Raw genomic sequence first — 21,202 nt, 5'->3', positions numbered from 1 at the left:
ATCATTATGATTGAAATTAAAGAAGGTTCCAGACGGGACTAATATTTGTAACTTAGCACATTAAGCATGGCAAAATGCATATTTGCTCGATTAGTAATAGCATATCTGTGTACTCAGGGAGTTATCCCTCACAACACTAAAAATGATTATCTGTCCCATAAGGCAATAAGATATAGGAAAAGAAGTAGGTCATTCAGCCCCTTGAGTCCTCTCTGCCATTCCCTCATGAGCTGATCCATTCTGTCACTCCCCTGCCTTCTCTCCATAAACTTTAGTACCCTGACAATTCAGATACCTATCAATCTCTGCCTTAAATAATACCAACAACCCTGCTATTATCACTTCTTAAGAGACTGAAAACTCAACGAGTTCATAGCTATTCTACTGTCTCCGAGAGGATGAATGAATGAAGAGCATTTACCTCAAACAGCTTCAGTATCCAGAGATTAGTCACAGACACAACATTTGGGGGCTCGATTGGGATATATTTGTGACCAATTATGTAACCAGCGACCTTAGCAGTTTTAGGTATTTTTAAGTTGCTAACAGGAATGGAAAAAGACTGAGGTTTGGTGCAAGGGTAGGTTAAGTATTTGAGAAGTCTTGGTAGCCAAGAGGTGTGGATTGAATAAAAAGAAGACAGGATGATAGGGAGATAAGTGGGAAGCCAATCAGAAGGGGCAAAGAAATTTGGGTAATAAAAGCAGCAGACTGAGGATTGGAATACCTGCCATGCCTGTAAGGGAGTCCAAATAAAATATTGCCAGATCTGGTTATGTGGGAATTATTACAGCTTGGAGGAGAACAGAGAATAAAAAGTTTTTTTTTTAAAAAATCAGTTATGGCAGGTTATGGTATTTTTGGATCTTCAGATATTGCAAGATCTTTATTATTGTCAAATACTATGCAAAGTTATGGGGAAATTAGATCAACAAAAGAGCCTCAATCACAACTTGTACAAACAGAAACTAAAGACAGAATTGTGTCTGTTCTGTGATTAAATATTTTCATTCGCTTTGGAAAAAAAAGCTGTAAGTGAAACTGTTTTCTTAGCAAAATATATAATGGAATATTTATTCATGGCAAGAATCTTTATTAATTGTGAAGCAAGACAAACAGGTCTCTTACTGATACATAAAACATTTATTTTCACTTAGAATTAACAATTCTTTAGGAAATCCTGAAACGGTTGAAAACAAACCTAAAATCAATACTACCTGACCACCAGGGGAATTAATAAACCAAAACAATTCTGAATTCTTACAGCTTGAAACTATGAATATTCTTCGGAGCAAACAAAATTGCTTGTATGAAATGTTCTCAGTGTTTAAACTCACAAAATAACATTTGTCAAAATTACAATTTTTTTTTTTTTGCTTTCATAAATGAGGCTCAATTTCAAATTCAAATCAAGATTCTCCAAACAGTGTTAGGGTTAAGTCCAGATTTATGAGTCATTGGGCTAAAAACTCAGTTAAACTGTTCATATGATGACCCAGACATTCCCTCCAAGTGGCCACAAAGCAAAACCAAAATAGGGTATCTTTTTGTCGTAAATAGGCTTACATGCACACAAAAATAAAATGGTCCTCAATATGAAAAAAAAATCAAGTGCATATGGGCAAAATAAAATGACTTTAGGACAAAAGCAAATGCAAGACCTCTCGATGTAAGAAATCCAAGCTGCTCTATATGTAAACAGATGATATACAAAAGAGACAAGCTTTCACACAAAACCTTCCAAGAATAATATGAAGAGAAACTGCTCTGGTTGTGATATGAAGCCTATGAGATTAAGGGGAATTAGGCAGTGTGGAATCGATATTAGCAAAGCAGCTGACAACAGTGTCGTGCTGAAAGCTTGTTTTCAGGTGGAACAGAGTGTGCAGTATTGTTTCCTAAGAGTGTGTTAGAATTCTGGTCCATTTTATTTGTATATAAAAGAAAAGAAAGATATATATATTTTTATATATATATATATATATATATATATCTTTACTTCTTTGGCTTGGCTTCGCGGACGAAGATTTATGGAGGGGGTAAAAAGTCCACGTCAGCTGCAGGCTCGTTTGTGGCTGACAAGTCCGATGCGGGACAGGCAGACACGATTGCAGCGGTTGCAAGGGAAAATTGGTTGGTTGGGGTTGGGTGTTGGGTTTTTCCTCCTTTGCCTTTTGTCAGTGAGGTGGGCTCTGCGGTCTTCTTCAAAGGAGGTTGCTGCCCGCCAAACTGTGAGGCGCCAAGATGCACGGTTTGAGGCGTTATCAGCCCACTGGCGGTGGTCAATGTGGCAGGAACCAAGAGATTTCTTTAGGCAGTCCTTGTACCTTTTCTTTGGTGCACCTCTGTCACGGTGGCCAGTGGAGAGCTTGCCATATAATACGATCTTGGGAAGGCGATGGTCCTCCATTCTGGAGACGTGACCCATCCAGCGCAGCTGGATCTTCATAAGCGTGGACTCGATGCTGTCGACCTCTGCCATCTCGAGTACTTCGACGTTAGGGGTGTAAGCGCTCCAATGGATGTTGAGGATGGAGCGGAGACAACGCTGGTGGAAGCGTTCTAGGAGCCGTAGGTGGTGCCGGTAGAGGACCCATGATTCGGAGCCGAACAGGAGTGTGGGTATGACAACGGCTCTGTATACGCTTATCTTTGTGAGGTTTTTCAGTTGGCTGTTTTTCCAGACTCTTTTATATTATATATATAATATATAAATATTTAAATATATATATACTTATTTATTTATGTGTGTGTATACATATATGTATGTGTGTATATATATATATATATATATGTATGTATATATATATATATATATATATATACACATATATATGTGTGTGTATGTGTGTGTATGTGTGGGTATACGTGTGTGGGTATACGTGTGTGGGTATACGTGTGTGGGTATACGTGTGTGGGTATACGTGTGTGTATACATGTGTGTGTATACATGTGTGTATGTGTGTGTGTGTGTGTGTGTGTGTGTGTGTGTGTGTGTGTGTGTGTGTGTGTGTGTGTGTGTGTGTGTGTGTGGATACAATTTCCAAGTTTCCAAACGATACCAGGGTCAGAAATATAACAGGAAAACATGGACCAATTAGTAAAATGGATTACTAAATAGCAGGCAATGTTTAATGCAGAGAAACATGAAATAAAGTGATTGTAGGAAGAATGAGGAAAGGCATTTGAAAATGGTCCAGTTCTAACACTGAAACAGGAAGGAATGGTCCTGGAGTTTATGAATACAAATCTTTGAGAATGTAAAACAAGTTGAGAAAACTATTAAAAGGCACAAGGAGTATATAAAACAAAGCCATTAAGCTTGTTATTTATATATGACAAATTAGGTACCAACAAGGAATTTTGGTCAATCTTGGGCACCATATTAGGAATTTTGTCAGACCGTAGAGCATTAACTGAGTAAAGTAATCAATGTAATAAATCAAAAAGCCGAACTTCTGACTATCCTGGAGAGTTCGAAATTATTTGTTTTAAAGCAGAGCAGATGAAGGGAAGTTTAAAAGGAGAAGCTTGAAATAAGGAATGATTTTAAGGAGAAATTGTTTCCACTTACACCAGGGTCATGAAAGAAGGATATGGATTTCACTTAAATGGCCACATGACTTTTTGTTTAAACATATACATTGTTGAAAGTGTGGTGTAGGTACAATTATATTTAGTCACTAAATGGAGAGGAAGATCTGCTTGAACAACAGGAAGGGAATGGGTTGAATAAAGAAAGTTCATTTATGGAAAAAAAGCTTGGATTAATTTGTCTCCTTCTGTTCTGTCTCAATCGAGGATTTTATATTACAACAACTTCATATTTTTCTGTAAGCATTTTTAGCAAAATTACAGCTCTCATTTCAGCAAAAATAACTATTATTCCTTTCACACAAATTTATCATGTCTTAATGTTGCTCATCAAGATGGCTTTCAGAATTGCTCTATTTTAAATTGTCAAACTTTGATCAACTTGTGGAAATTGATGAGCCTGATGGTGGATCATTTGCAGATTAACTGGAAATTAGCATTACTAATTTAATATGCAAATTGAATTACATAGGAATGGACCTGAGTTTTCTATTTCTAACATTTCTTTCCCAAAAAATGGGATCATTGCCATATCTGTTGTGACAGAAAAGCTGGTGCAGACCCAGGAGATCAGTGAGTAGAGACACAGTGTTTCTCCACAGGATCCAACTGTGCGACCCTGATGTTCATGGCTCAGTACAGGCTTTAAACTGCCTGTTAAACAACCCAATTGAGTTTTTCCTATCATCCTGCAACCATGGAGGTCTGTGCCCAAGATGGTAGTATCTGCGCTAGCCAGCATACCAAGAGGGGTTGCAAACTATGTGAGAGTAGTGGTCCAGTGCAGGGAACTAGAAACAGGGAACATAATGCCCTCGCCATGTTGAGAAGGAGTCTGGATGATAACCATACAGGAAAGGTGACCAAGGCAACAGATCAGTGAGGGGCTCATTGGCTGAAGAACCCACACAGGCTGTGGGCTGCTGGCAAGGTGCGGTCGAAGGACTCACGCAGGCTGAGGGCTGCTGGCGACTTGCGGTTGAAGGATCCAAGCAGGGATTCAAGAGGGTGCTGAGGGGTCTTGAAGGGGCTTAGGCGCTAATGACTTCCTAATCATATCAGAAGCTTGGACCTGAATCTCAGGCTGCCAATTGTTTGAACAGCAATGCAGTTGCAGAGGCTGCAGGAGCACAGGAGGTGAATCCATCGACATTGTGTCTCTGCAGGGACTCTCTTTTGCTTCTCTTTCTCTTATTGTTAGGGATGGCAGGGACACACACATTTTGCACCAGCACTTAAAGGAAATTAATGTACGCACAAAAGGTGAGTTACCTAAAATAATGTAGTAATTAATAATTATACTTATTGAAAATAATCTCTTATCTTAGAATGCAATCATACTTGTATTAAAACATGCCAATGTTTTAATTTTGGCCTGTGCCAAAATTATATTGAAACAATTTCAGGTTTACATTTGTGCAAGCACTCAATGCGCACATACTTGTGGTGATAGGTATATACCAGGGGTGTCAAACTCAAATTCACGGAGGGCCAAAATTAAAAACTTGGACTAAGTCGAGGGCCGAACTAAATATTTATTGAAAATTTTCAACAACATCTGCATGTTTTCTCTTCTTTCAACATATGTAATGTTAAACTTTTTCTTATTAAAATAAATGTTTAATAATAGTTTTGGATAAACTCTTTCATTGTCATTGGCCCATTTCCTTTGGAGCTCTGAAACCGTGCACATGACGAGTCAATGAGGAATGATTAAAGCAGTGGTCTTCAAACTTTTTCTTTCCACCCAAAGACCACCTTAAGCAATCCCTTACTAATCACAGAGCACCAATGGCACAGGGACGCGAGTGGAAAGAAAAAAGGTTGAGAACTGTTGTATTGTGGTAACTCCACATCTGATTAGGTTAATTGTTAGGCAAGTGGTCAGAGAAGGACCCCCTCCCCACCCCAAGAAAGGCTTAAATCACAGGAACAAAATAAGCTTCCATCTCACTGCTCCCAATCTTACACACAGTCCTGATGTGGAATGTGGGGTCGCAGCTCCACCTTCACCCAAGTTCAGGTGCTGTCTGTGTGGAGTTTGTACGCTCTCCCCTTGTCTTGGACCAACAGGTCAGTCGCCTGACAAAGGCACCCGAACCCCCCGTTGAAACGCCGGCGTCCGGGGCGGTGGAGGATTTGGCTGAGAAGAGCGCGTTGCTCCCACCCCCCTCCCATGGTTGGAGAGGGATTAAACTGCAATCTCATGGCGCCGGGCTCGTCTCCAACAAAAGGAGCGGGAGGCAGGGTCCGCCGCGCACGGAGCGAGGGGGAAGGCATCGCCAACGAGACGTTCGGTCCGGCGTCACCGCTGAAGCGCAGACCCAGTGAGGATGGTCCCCAACTCCAGCCACGTCTGTGTGTCCGGGAGCCGGGCAGGCTGAGTGCGGCGCTCCGATCCCCGGGATTCGGGACTCTGAGATCCCTCCACACCTCCAGCGTCTTCATTTTCACCTTCAGTGTGCATGCGCTATACTGGTGCGGCGGCCAGCGGGCCAACTCTAATATTTATTTAATATGATCTTGCGGGCCAAATATAATTATATTGCGGGCCAAATTTGGCCCGTGGGCCAGAGTTTGATATGTGTGGTATATACTGTTCTGTGCTGTTCTGTGATTAAGTGGCTGGTCCACCTACTGATGACTTGATCCCCTGTAATCCCTCCCCCTGTGACCTGGCTATAAAAGTTAACCTCCCTATCCTCTTCCATTCATTTGAGCACATGGAGTTGGGCCCGCTGAAATCTAACGTGTATTAAAGCCCATCGTTCCTCAGTCAGCCTTTGGAGTCATTGATAGTGCAAATCAATACCTTTGTCACAGGAAAAAAAATTTGCACCACACAAGATTTTCCCGCACACTGATTACTAAAAAAATTAAAGGGAACATTGCGTATGGGGCCACTTTGTTTGCCTTACAGCAGATAAAAGTTGAGGTACATCATTTATATTAAGTGACAATAAAAGGAACTTTGAATCAACAATCAGTTGATGTAGTCATAAAGTGTTATGATTTAGCTAACAGCATTAAGCTAAAGTTAGATTTAACAATGACATTTCAGTAAATTGGCCATTCAACACCCTTAATGCAGACTCCATGCATGTGAATCTAAGAAGGGAAAGAGCAAAAAGACTCCAAGTAAGATGATCTGAGTTGTCTTGCATGCTGTTACATGACATTCAATGGCTGGGAGTTGGAAGATTCTCTGGTTGGAAGCTGTTTTCCATCAGTCAAAATGGAATACATTTCCAGCAACTGACAATTTTTATTCCTGAGGAGTCCAAAAGAATAAGCTAAGAGAATGAAATTATATTTCTACTGGGTATTTCCTGAAATTTCACCAAAAGGTTGAAATAATAAATTTGAACTTTAATGACATCCTGAAATTCCATTTTAAATTACTTCACATGATTGGGCAAGTGGGGGGCGGGGGGGGGAGAGTAGGTTCTCTCCTGCCATCTATAGGGATTCACAAATATCTATAAAAAAATTCATTCTGCTGTTGATATACTCCAACGATAAAAGCAATAGGCACAGAGAATGATCAACACCATCTTCTACCTGGGTCAGAGTCATACAACACTCGGATATAGGCTATCTAACTACTTATTCAGTAAAAGCTCTGTTCAAGACCTGAGATTTCACACATGGTGATCCATTGTGCCACCCACTACATTTGCCTTTTCCTATCATGGCTTCAATAGATTAATTCTCAACCCCCACACCCAATGATCTTTCACTTTGAAGCATATTTACCTTTAAATACCCCAAATTCCACTGAAAAAATATTCTACAACATTATGTCATTTCTGATATGCTGAATAATTCCAGTATTTTATTACTTCAGTAACCTGTGAGTCCCACTCTTCCCTATTCTTTAATGTTAGATTACTATTAAAATTCAGGCAGCAAGTTGACTAGCTATTTGTCTAAATAATAGGCTGTCATTCTAAGAAACATTCAAATTTTGCTGTGGAGGTAATATCAGCAGTTTGTTCAAATAAACTATTGATTTAGAAGTTATTAATATACATCGAAAAATTATAGCCCCAATAAACCATCTCATAGATCTTATTGAAATCTTTAGAAATTTATGTAGTTAATTTTTTGCATTATAGATTTTTAGCTATTCATTCCAGCTTTATTTCCAAGGAAGCATTAAAATTATTTCACATAAGGATGGGTCTTTATTGAACAAGTGGAAGTTTAACGAATGAAAAATGCTCCATTAAGGTCTATAGCAACCATATAGCTTTAAATGTTGCGTAATATACTGCAAATTATCTACTTGAACAAGACACAAATTTTCAAAAGAACTGCCACAGTTTGGATTTCCGTCTGTCCTTTTTTTGATGATATTATCGTAATTTTGCTATTACTCGACGCTCAAGGTAAAGCAAGAAGTCGATGGCCTAAATATAATTTCAATTCTCCTGGACAAGTCCTTTACAATAATTAACATATAGATATGAAGACAGGCAGCATTACAACTCCCTTTCTTTCTCTCTCATGAACGTAATAAAAACAAATTTGGAATTTGAGGAGTTGAAAGACTTGCACCACAACTCACACCACAATCAAGAGAAGGGAGGATCATCCGTGTGATCTTATTTTAGTGAGAAAATACAGTGAATATGGTCATATGGGTGTATTTGGGTGGCACAGGCTGGTTAGCCAGAAGGGTGCGTTACTGTGGTATATCTCTAAATTAAGAACAAAAAATAGAAAAGAGAATTGCTGCGAAGTCACTAAGCTGAATCAATCGAGATCTGGCCCACTGCCTGAGCTTACCATGCACAGTAGTTGCCTGTCCACAGTAAACCGTCGCAGACACAGTGGGATTATCGAGTTGACTCATCATGATTGAAATGAGTTCCACAACTTGGAGCAGGCTCTATATGAATATTAGGTGCCAAGCATTGGATCCTGAGATCATTGCCTTAAAATATAGAATGTAGAACAGTACAGCACAGGAACAAGCCCTTCAGCCCATGTTCCTGTGCCAATCATGATGTTAAAATCACGCTAAAACTCTGCTGCTTGCACCCGATTGATATCTCTCCTTGTCCTTCATATTTATGTTTCTATCTAGAAGCCTTTTGTATGCCACTAATGCATCTATTTCTACCATTACTCCTAGCAGCCAGTTCCAAGCACCCTTTTCTCCTTCTCTCTATAAATGCATGCTTCTAGTATGGGACATTTTTAAATGGAGAAGTGAACCTGTCTCACCTATCAATCCCTCTCAATTTTATAAACCTTGATAAGGTCTCCCCTCAGCCTCATGTAATGATAGAGTGCTAGTGATCCTCCTGACCACGAGAGGGAGTTGGAGATGAGTTTGATGGAGCTAAGCTGGATTCAAGATGGATGCCTCCACACAGTCTTGAGTGAGTTCTTCAGCTAATATAGTTGTTATATAAAAAAAATCAAGTTTCTTTATTACAGTAAAGGAAATATCACATCTCTGACACATCAGAAAAGATAGCCCCAGTGTGTCCAACTTGTCCCCCATAAATCATATCTACGAAACAACCTAGTAAACCTCTTCTGTACCATTTCTAAAACTTCCACATCCTTCCTGCAATAAGGAAACCAGAAGTGCATGCAGTGTCCCAGTGCAGCCTACCATGGCTTCTGTTCTTTTGAACTCAATACCCTATTTAACAAAGGCAAGCACATCTTCATTACAAGTCCAGAAGAAGGACACAGACCTGATAAGTTGACTGTCTTTCTTTCTGTGCTGCATGACCTGGTGAGTTTCTCCAGCACTTTTGTGTACGACACTGGACCCTGACATCTGCAGATGCTGTTTACCATCGTGAAATGTCATAAGTTGGACACCATGCTGTTGGCCTTTATTATTGTTTTTATTAATAAAAGTTAATAAATTTGATTCTTCCAGAGAAAACTGAAGCAGGAAAGGCTACCAGCCAGCCTTCTACAAGAGCTTTATCAAAGAATCCTGGCCAGCTACATCACAGTGTGGTATGGTTGCTGAAAAGAAATGGATTGGTGGTCAATCCACAGGACCATAGGAGTGGCAGAGAGAATCACTGGAGTCTCCCTTTACCTCTCCCCCACCCTATCAACATGATCACGTTGCTTGAAGGGGATGCGCAAAATCATTGATGAGCCTTTCCACCCTGCAAACAGCATCTTTCAGCTGCTCCTGTGGGGAAGAGAAAGGAGTATGACCACTAGTCTGAGGAACATCTTCCCACAGGCAGTTGAAAATGCTGAACAACCAAAGGAACTGCTAATATTAACCATCCGAGACTCTCATGTTTATAAAACAAGTATTATGTGAATACTTGTCCTGCAAATGCATTGTTTGTCTACATATGTGTTATGTTTGGTTGTATGTCGACATGTTATGCACAGTGGACCAGAGAAAACTGTTTCATTGGGTTGCAATCAGATGACAGTAAAATTGACTTGACTACATCCTGCATACATGGCATGTCATCATTATCTATCAATTGGAGAGCTCAGATAAAGTATCAGCTGTACTCCTTCAGGTGTAAACATTCAAGGTTAAATGCTTGCTTGTTTTTCCCCCAGCTTGCTATCCCAGATGACTAATGCACTCAAGAGTTCGAAATATTTCTGCCAAAGCAGTAGATGTCTATCAAGATGGTGATACAAATCCACAATTAATTTCTGATCTAGCATTATTAATTCTTGACTGAAAAAAATGGAGCATTTATATAAGGAATAAAGCTTAATGCTGAGCAGGCAAGATAAACACATTCCTCAGATCAGTAAGTTCAGACTAGACAAACATAACTTAAAATGGGTCAATAAACAACTCAGAAGGAAAATAAAGATTAAAAAAAAAATACCTCCACAGAGAAGGGAATGACTTCACTGGGAAAAAAGAGGCATGTGTAGGAACACACAATCTCTGTATGGCATCCAAGGATGATTTTCCATGCTTTTGAGATTAATGCTGTAGCAGAATAACAGCAGAGGTGGTCAAGACAAAAGTAGGAATAGAAAAAAAAATGTAGCATGGGAGAAAAGTACACAAATTCCATCACCAACTCAGTGACGTGAGAGCAAACAGGTGAGAGGTCAAAAGATGCAACTGGACTAGAAAGAATACTGTGAAGTAATTATCTTCTTCCTTCCAAAGCAGAGGATATCTAACAATGGCAGTTGACGTTGTTTCCCTTATGACAAACTGTTTTGGTTTCAGTGAGGAAATGACATTCCATGTGAACAACAGAAACATGTTTACCTTAGTTCAGAAGGTGACCCTGCACCAGCTGTGTCCCTTTCCCTTCCTGTCTTTCATGATTTCCTTCCCCAACCCCCCTCAATTCCCATTCATTTGGCCCTCCTCCACAGTCATCATCTACTGCAGTGCCAAGCCTGCGGTCCAATACTACTATCGAGCACAGACTGGAAATATAAGGGTCAACTGTTTGATTGCATGGGATACACAGAAGTTTCATTATCAGTGGTTAAAACACCTATGTGCAACTCTGGTCACCCCATTACAGGAAGGGTGTGGAGGCTTTGGAAAAGGTACAGAGGAGATTTACCAGGATGTTGCCTGGATTAGAGAGTATGAGCTATCAAGAGAGGTTGGACAAACTTGCCTCATTTTCCTTGGAGCATCAAAGGCTGTGGCAAATTTATAACAGTACGAGAGGGCTTGATAGGATATTCTAGTGGTTCTCAACCTTTTTTTTAAACCACTCACATAACCATCTTAATTAATCCCTTACTAACCTCAGAGGACTTATGCCATAGGTACTCTGTAAGGAATTACCTAAGGTGGTATGCGAATGGGAAAAAAAGGTTGAGAACCATTGGTCTAAGGTGAGTTGGTGGAGGAGAATTTATATGAGGACTGTGGGGAAAGCTCTTCCCCACCCCACTACCCCCTCTCCCAAAGAGTGTGATAGGTGACTGGAAAAGGCTCCCAGAAGCAATCATAGAAATGGATACAAGTACCATAATTGAGAAGCTTCCAAATAGAAACATGAATAAGCAGGGAAAAATGTATAATTAAGGCATCATGTTTGGTGTAGAGAAGTGGACTGATCTATGATTAGAATTTTTTTTTAAGTTAAAAAAGTGGAAAATAAAATAAATATAAACAACCACAAAATATTAGAATGTTGAGATGTGATGAGCTTCCAAATTTCCTCAGCCTCTGCAACAGTGCAGTTGATTAGAAGATGATAAATATTATGCTGTTATTCAAGAAAGGACATTAAAAGAAGATGTTAACATCATTATGACTGTGGCAATCTGGAATTTGAAAAGAATCATAATATGATTATTCGAATTAAGATAGTTCAATGAGGAATTATTGTGTTTGACACTTGCAAAGGATTTGATGACAATTTCTTCATTTAAAGGATGAACCAGTGAATGAAGTACATGTGAATTTTGAAATTGCTGATAACAGGCAGCACAAAGCATTAAAATAAAATAAGGACTCAAGCTTGGGGCACATTGTTAGTGGTAATAGAGTTCAGATTAAACAGGAGAAAACAAAGGTTGACAACTTCCCATCTGTAGTGTGTGACAGCACTGAGCACTTAATTTTTCTGTTTATATTTAACATCACCACCTCAGAGGTTGTGGATTTTCCAGTCATTGATGATATTGAAGATTTTTGAAAATACACAAAGGAAATGGGGAACAGGTGGAAATATCAATGAGGTGTGGGATCAGCTGTGCTCTTATTGAATGAAAGAGCAGGCGCGAGGGTCTGTGTAACTTATGGTTCCCATTCACAGCTCCTCCAAACTCACCTTTTGTTTTTATCTCGTTCGCTCTTTTCTGCATGACATCCTTTTTTTTGTCTCTCTGGTCATTAACCTTTCAGATCTGATTCTATTTTGCTTCCTCCCTTCCATTACAACAATCACCATTCCTTCTCTTTCCACTTTTTTCCTGCTTTTCTATCTGGTTAAAATCCATTACAAGTCTAACTTCCCTCAGTTCCCCAACTGAAAGCATTGACTCTGCTTCTCTCTCCACAGATTCTGTCTGACATACAAAATTCTGAGGGAGCTTAATAGGGTACATGCTGAGAAGTTGTTCCCTCTCAGTGGGAAATCTCGAGCAAGGAGGTTGAGTTTCAAAATAAGGGGTTATCCAGTTAGAATGGAGATAGGAGGGATTTTTTTCTCTCTCTCTCAGAACTCATGAATGTTTAGAATTCCACAACCTAGAGAGCTGGGATAATTATATTCAAGGTTGACAGGTTTCTGATCTAAACAGTTATTGGGAATCAGACAGAACAATTTATTTGAAGTTCAAGTGCCATTCATTATCATCTGTTTGTACAAGTACAACCTGATGAATCATCGTTCTCCGGTCCTCGGTGCAAACACACAACCAGACATAACACATACAAACAATATACATGCAGTACATAAATGAAAATTGCTTAATAAATAGTAGAGCCTCAGAGGGTTAATACGAGCAGTTAATTCAGTGATTCAGCAATCTTATTGTTTGTGGGAAGAAGCTGTTTCTCAGCCTTGTGGTTCTGGCTCTGATCCTCCTATATCTCTTTCATGACGGGAGCAGTTGAAAGATGCTGTGTGCAGGATGGAAGTGGTCCTCAATGATTTTGCATGCTCTCTACAGACAATGATCCCAGTAGATCACATCAATGGGGAGGGGGGTGGGGGAGGGAGATCCCAGTGCTCCTCACTGCCACTCTTATGGTCCAGTGGATTGACCTTCAATCCATCTATCTCCAGCAACCTTACCACACTGTGATGCAGCCGGCCAAGACGTTCTCAATAGAAAGTTGATAGAATGGAAGGTGGTGGCCTTGCCCACCTCATCCTTCTCAGGAAGTGCAGTTGCTGTTATGCCTTTCTGATAAGTGAGGAGATGTTGTGTATCCAGGATAGGTCACTTGTTAAGTGGACTCTGAGGAAAATGGTGCTCTCTACTCTCTCCACTACCGACTTATTAATGTGTAGTCGAGTGTAGTCATTTTTGGTCCTTCTGATGTCCAGAATCATCTCCTTTGTCTTGTCCACATTGAGACTCAGGTTGTTATTCTCTTCTATGTGGTGCAACTCATCATTGTTGCTGAGGAGGCCAATCACCGTGGTGTCATCTTCAAAACTGATGACTTTGTTGCAGCTGGATCTGGTGAGGCAGCCATGGGTCAATAGCATAAACAAAAGAGGACTGAGCGCACAGCCCTGAGGTGCTCCAGTGTTCAGCGTGACGGTCCTCAACATTCTGCTGTTTACCTGGACAGACTGTGGTCTTTTCGTTAGTACGTCCGGAATCCAGTTACAGAGACAGGTGCTGAGTCCCAGCAGGACAGTTTCTCCATTAGCCTCTGTAATAAATGCTGAGCGGAAAACAATGAATTGCAGCCTAGTGTATGAGGCGTCGTCTTTCAGGTGGATCAGAATAGAATGGAGGAGCATCATCATAGAATGGTTTCATCTGTAGGTTCATTGAAAAGGGTCCAGAAAGTTAAGACTCTTGGTATCCATGGAGAGGTTGTAAACTGGATTCAAAATTGGCTATGTGCAAGAAAAAGAGAGTGGTAGTGGATAGTTGCTTCTCAGGCTGGAAGCCTGTGACTAGTGGTGTGCCTAAGGAATCTGTGTTGGGATTATTGTTGTTTGTTATCTATATCAAGGATCTGAATGATGATGTGGTAAATTGGATCAGCAAGTTTGCTGATAACACAAAGATAGGAGGCGCTGTAGACAGCGAGGACAATTTTCAAAGCTTGTACAAGGATTGGTACAAACTGGAAGAATGAGTCAAAAAAATGCCAGATGGTGTTTAATGCAGACAAATGTGAGAGGTTACATTTTGGAAGGGCAAATCAGGGCACAGTGATAGGTAGGGCACTGAGGAAAGCAGAGGAGCAACGAGATCTGGGAATACAGGTGCATAATTCCCCAAAGGTGGCATTGCAGGGTTGTAAAGAAAGCTTTTGGAATCTTAGCCTTTATAAATCAAAAGTATTGAGTATAGGAGTTGGGATGTTTTTTGTTGAAATTGCTTAAGTCATTGGTGAGGCCAAATTTGGAATATTGTGTGCAGTTCTGCAGTTAACTACAGAAAGGATATCAATAAGATTGAAAGAGTGAAGGGAAGATTTACTAGGATGTTGCTGGGTCTTCAGAAGTAGAGTTGCAGGGGAAAATTAAACAGGTTAGGACTTTATTCCTTAGAACGAAGAAGAATGAAGAAAGATTTGATAGACGTTTACAAGATTATGAGATGTATAGACAGGGTGGCTGTGAGTAGGCTTCTTCCACTTAGATTGGGGAGATAAATACAAGAGATCAGTTTTAAGCTGAAAAGGGAAAAGTTTAGTGGGAATGTTCTTCACTCAGAAAGTGGTGGGAGTGTGGAATGATTTTACCATCTGATGTGGTGAATGTGGACTCGATCATACATTTTAAGAATAAATTGGACAAATACATGGTTGGAAGAAGTCTAGAGGGTTATGGAATGGGAACAGGGCAATGGAATGATGGTCCACACAGACTAGAAGGGCTGAATAGCCAGTTTCTGTACCCTAACATTCAATAATGTGCCACAGGGAGCTAGTCATTGAGGCCTGTAACTTTCACCCTCTTTAGTACTGGGATGACGGTGATAGTCTCAAAAGCCGCAGAGACAATGGACTGCTGCAGTGGAGTGTTGAAGATGCCCATAAGTACCTGCATAAGTTGGTCTGGACAGTCCTTCGGTACCCAACCAGGCATGTTGACTGGACCTGCTGCCTGGATTCACCTAGGATAGGGTTCTCCTCAGCTCAGTTATGCAGGGAGTCTGTTCTTCAGAAGGACAGAGTTTTCTTCAGCATCAGACTATTAATCTCATTGAACCATGCATAAAAGATATTCAAATCAGAATCATCTACTGAATGGGAGAGGAAACTATATTATCTACTTCTGCTTAAGATTTATATGCTCTTGAGGTTCAGACCTGTTGAGTGGTTCCAAATTGTAAGTCTTATTTCTGATTTAATCTACAATTTTCATCCTCACAATTGCAAAGCAACCAACTTCTGCTGCACCAGGTGTTGGTACAAACAGTATCACAATTCATACAATACTGAACTCGTACTGTTCACATGATATCCTATAGTGTGAAATTCATGGGTATTAATACTCTATGATCTATCTCAAGACTGTAAATCAATCAGTTCTGTAGAAGGATTTGTACAATGACTAGCAGGCCAATTTGCAGAGTGTGAAATGCATCAGAATGAATGAATTGGAAATCATTTGGTTTATCTGGAACCATTCCAATCCAGTGTTTCACTTTTGTAAATATAATTACATCTATTAATTATTATGGTTTAATAGGCCTGATCATCAGATTCTTTCTTTTATTAAATTTAATTATCGCATTCCATAGGCAGGAAGTTGTAAATGATCACGTGAAAAGTCATATTAGATCACCCCCCCCCCCATACATGTAGCACATAATTAATTCAGTGATTCTCAATGATGGTGATATACAATATCCTGAACACCAAAATCAGCAGAAAATGAACACCTTTCCTGCAAACTTTTCCCTCATTGTTTCCCTACAGTTTCTTTCCTGTAATTGTAAAGAAACTGTGTCGTTTACCTGTTCTACTAATTCATGTTTTGTTTCAAATAAAATGCTTAAATCCAATGCAGCTCACGTTGTATTCCAGAAGGTTAAGTAGAAAATTAATGGGGATTATATGACATGACTTATCTCAGAAGTCTAAATCAATCAATTCTGTAGAAGGATTTAGGTAATGATCAATTGGCAAACGTGCACAGGGCGAAATGCATCAGAATGAACAGCTTGCAAATCAGTGGGTTCATATAAAGCCATTCTCATGAAGCATAGAATTACCCAAGAATTAAGAAAGAACACCTGCTCATGTTGCCCCATTTCTGCACAATTTCGAAAGGTGAGTTAATCATGGGAAGAAGGAGATTCAGAGGAAACGTTACCTGAGAATCATTGGTCACGATATGGCCATAGAATTAAATTTGCAATTGATAGCCCTATGTAGAATTCTTTAATTTCATCAACTCTGATTTTTATATTTTCAGTAAAACCCCTGATGACCATCATGAAATGCTTCAGCAATCTGGTGATAAAATGCATCAAAGCACCCCTTCCAGAGACACTGGATCCATTTCAATTCACCTGTAGAAGAAACTGTTCCAAAGACGATGCTATAGCCTTGTCACTTCACTCCATCATGGCCCACCTGCAGAATGACACCTCATAGGCCAGCCTGCTGTTCATTGACCTCAGCTCAGCATTTAATATGATCATTCCCCAGAGCCTGGTGGAGACGCTGTCCTTGCTGTGACTCAGCACCCCTCTCTGTAATTGGATCCATAACTTCCGAAAAGACCACAGTCTGTCTGGGTCGGTAGCAGAATATCAAGCATCATAAAACTGAGCACTGGCACACCTCAGGGCTGTGTGCTCAGCCTGGTCCTGTTCATGCCACTGACCCATGACTGCATCATCACATCTGGTTCCAACAGCGCCATCAAGTGTGCAGATGACACAACTGTAGTTGGCCTCATCAGCAACATCGAGAGGCAATAAGGAGAAATGGTGGAAAATCTTGTGAAATGGTGCAAGAGTAACAACTGGAGTCTCATTGAAGACAAGAGGAAGGAGATGACAGTGGACTTAAGGAGGACCAGGAATGACCACCCTTCACTGTAGTAGAGAGAGTGGAGAGCACCAAGTTCCTTGGTGTTCATTTATCTAGTGACCTATCGTGGACACTCAACGTCTCTTTACTCATCAGGAAGGTGCAACAGTGACGACTCTTCCTGAGAAGACTGAAGCGGGCAAAGCTATTAGCGATCATTATGTCAACCTTCCATTGGGGGTAATATCGAGAGCGTGATGACCAGCTGCATCATAGTGTGGTACGCTTGCTACAAAGAACTGGGTCGAAAGTCAATCCACGGGACCACAAGAGTGGATTCGGGAATCTGTGTTGGGATCATTGTTGTTTATTGTCTATATCGACAGGACCTACCAGGATCGTTGTCTGAAGAAGGCGTGCAAAATCATTGAGGACCCCTTCCACGCTGCACATAAGCATCTTTCAGCTGCTCCCATCGGGGAAGTGTTAAGGAGGGTCAGAGACAGCACTGAAGAACAACTTCGTCCCACGAGCAGTGAGAATGCTAAACGACCAAAGGAACTGTCCATACTCACCATCCAAGACTCATTTGTACAAAGCAACTTTTTAAAATTTATTTTTAATAGACAAAATGTTTGTTCTCCATATATATTATTTGTCTGTACGTTGTGTTATGTCTGGTTGTGGGTCTGCAAGTTTTGCACCCATGACTGGAGAATGCTGTTTCATCAGGTGGTTCTTGTACAATCAGACGACAATAGATGCTGGATAAGTGTATTTGCTGGTTGCTTGAGACTTACAATGCCTAATATGCCAGCATTAGGAATGAATTGTTTAGTTTGGTCATGGAAAAAATATCATTTTCTATACAAGATAAGATGTCTTTTTATGAGCTAAAGTGGACTCCATTTATTGATTATATACAATTTAAATAAGTTTGAATTAATTTTTTTTTTCATTTTTTTTTCTTTTTTCTTTTTTTTTAAAAAAACTTTTCATTTATATATATATATTTTTCTATATATGTTTTTTTTCTTTCCTTTTTTTAGTTTTTTTTTATTAGTTGGCTTTTTTTTTCGTTTTAAGTTTTTTTTTGTTTGTTTTTGTTTTTTTAATATATAGTTTTATATAATAAAAATTTTGTGGACTAATAATTAATACTTAATATTTTTTAAATATATATATTGATTTTCTTTAAGATATTTTAAAAAAAATTCTCTTATTATACTAACTATTAATTCTTCACTCTTTATTGTGGGGGTGGGGAGGGGTGGTTTAGGGGTTAAAATAGTTTCTTTTCTTTTAGTCTTAGTTTTTAGTTGTCAGGGGGAGATTTTGAGATTGGTATTGTATTAATTATGTTACTTTGTATTTGTATTACTTTGTTTTGTATTTTTTTGTATGTGAATTACTGACTTTCTTTATATGTTAAAATTAATAAATAAAGTTTCAAAAAAAAAAAAAGGAATGAATTGTTTAGAAGGCAAAAGACAAAAATACTATACTGTACTTTCCATCACAAGTAGATCTTCAGAGCCTGATTGTTGTTTAAGTAAACAGCACTTTTCTGAAGCAGTGTAAAATAATTTGAAAATAAATCAGTATTTTAGTATGAAGAGTGTGCCGTCACTCAACCCTTTTATCAGTGTCAGTTTTCATATAAAACACCTTAATTTTCTGAGACTGGGCCTTAGTTTTGTAGATGGTTGACAAGCCATCTTTTTTCCATTCTCTTCCATACCTCCATCTTCTGCTTAAGGAAAAGCACCACACATTTATGACTGCCTGGTTGTTTATCTTCCAGCATGATCAGAGGGGATATTTGTCCAAAATAAAGTTCTGCGAAACAGAATCTCTATTTGTTTATGTTGGTCACAAGGTGGGAACTGGTTGCAGGTGAGTGGTGGTTTGGTGAATTAATGGCAAGAGACACCAATTTTAAACTCATGTATTTTTAATCTTTTATTTTATTCTTATTTATTTTAAGTTTCATTTATTGTCCTCGATATTTTTCCTGGTTGCTTGAAATCCAGATACCATGGACTTTACTGTATATTGGAGCCAAATGAGGTTTAAGCAATTTTATGATAAACACAAAATTGTAGATTTTCAAATTCTCCAGGATTCACTCAAATAGGCTGAACCTTAATTTCACAGCACTGAGTTGTCGGTGACCCATTCTTAATGAATGGAAGAGTTCAATAAAACATTTTTATCAGCTTCCCAGTACACCTTAGAGCTTGATTTAAATCTTGTGGTGGCCAGCAAGTTTCCCTCAGTTGAGGAAACATGGCAGCAGAATTGAGTCGGCAGCAGGGTCTGCTTATCTGGCTGAAGAGATCTGCTTGTGTTGCAGGAGAGAGATTTTCATTTCTTCCCATCACCAATGATTTCTGTTTAATGATATTAATTATGTTAACTTCTTTACTGCCATTAGAACCTTTGTTCCACATTTTTGTTGCATTTACTGTATCTTTTGCAGTGAAGACTAATACAGAATACTTGTTCAGTTTCAGCTATTTTGTCAGTTACCATTTTACTTAGAATTGTGTCTGCATTCAAGTGCATGGTATAAACCTACGAGGCCACTATCTAATTTCTGTTTTGTCTCCAATGGAGAATCAGCTAAGCTGGCCCGAAAGATCTCAATGTTTTCCTGTGGTTAAGATGATTGTCCACCAACAACCAGGACCATTCTCCTTTCCACAAAGTGACAGCAGATATAGATTTTTTTCCCATTGATTCTCATTGGCTAAGCAAATTTAAGCAAGATTTTTAATGCCATCCTTTGACATCAAATGCAATCAATCTCCCTAGGTTTCTTCAATTCAGCTCCTTCATCCATGTTTGTGATGAGATCTGAAGCCAAAGAGTTCTGAAGAAACCCAAACTAAACATCTCAAACAGGTTATTGGTAAGTAAATGCTGCTTGGGAACACTATTTTAATATCGATGCATCACTCTGCTGAAGATTAATAGCAGATGATAAGAAAATAATTGTCCAGATTGGATTTCTCCTGCTTCTTGGGGACAACACTAAAGCTGAGCAAAATTCTACACTATTGGAGATCTGCCAGCGGTCAGCGAGAGGTATATTTAGTGTTGGAGTGAGCATTACCTCTGGGATGTTGCCTGTTCTCCTAACCTTGCAGATTCCATTGATCTCAACCTGGTTGACACTGAACCAAGTGCATGAAATGAGGGTCAGACATATGAAATATAAACTGACTATTCACAACCAGAGAACTACTGTTCCATGGCACATTAACATGAAAGTTCTTAAAATCCTATCAGAATGAAATAAATTATAAAATCCATGTATTTTTAAACATATAATAAATACCTGCTGGCTTCTCCCAGATTAGCATCATATGTGTATGAAATTTTCAAACAGAACGTGCTTGTCTTTCTTAATGGGAACCAGGTCAGCTAATTACGTTAACTGAATTGCTAGACATTTTGTTTCACAGGTATTGACCTTTAAATGCCCACCTGGGTCTTCCAATGCAAGCATTAACCCCAACTGTACATAATTCAAAACTTCCAATGCGTGCATGAACTTGGATTCATTAAAAGGGAAAACTGGATTTCTCCTACTTCTGGAGGACAGCACTAACCTGGATGCACTCTCCCCAGCGTTGATCAAGATTTATGCAAGGACAATGGCATATGACTTGTTGAGAAATGGGCAAGTCCACAGTCAATATCGTTCTATGAAGTAAAATCCAATCCAAAGGACGATGAATGCTCTGAACAATCAGCTACAGCACTGGTGACAGAAATTTACCCATCACGGCAAGTCCAATGGAAAATCCTGAGGAGCATAAATGGACGTTTAAATTTATCGCTGCACCATGCCATCTGCAATACTTGAATGACTTTCATTGTTCTCAGAGTTTGTTCACAAATAGTTTTTTTTAAGTTATTGTTCAACAGAACAAAGGTGGGGTGACTATACCACTTGACCAAGTGGAATTGACTATC

This window comes from Narcine bancroftii, chromosome 11 (genome assembly GCF_036971445.1).
Source record: "Narcine bancroftii isolate sNarBan1 chromosome 11, sNarBan1.hap1, whole genome shotgun sequence".
In the NCBI taxonomy this organism is placed as follows: Eukaryota; Metazoa; Chordata; class Chondrichthyes; order Torpediniformes; family Narcinidae; genus Narcine; species Narcine bancroftii.
The sequence above is the reverse complement of the archived record's forward strand: the minus strand, read 5'-3'. Positions refer to the sequence as shown.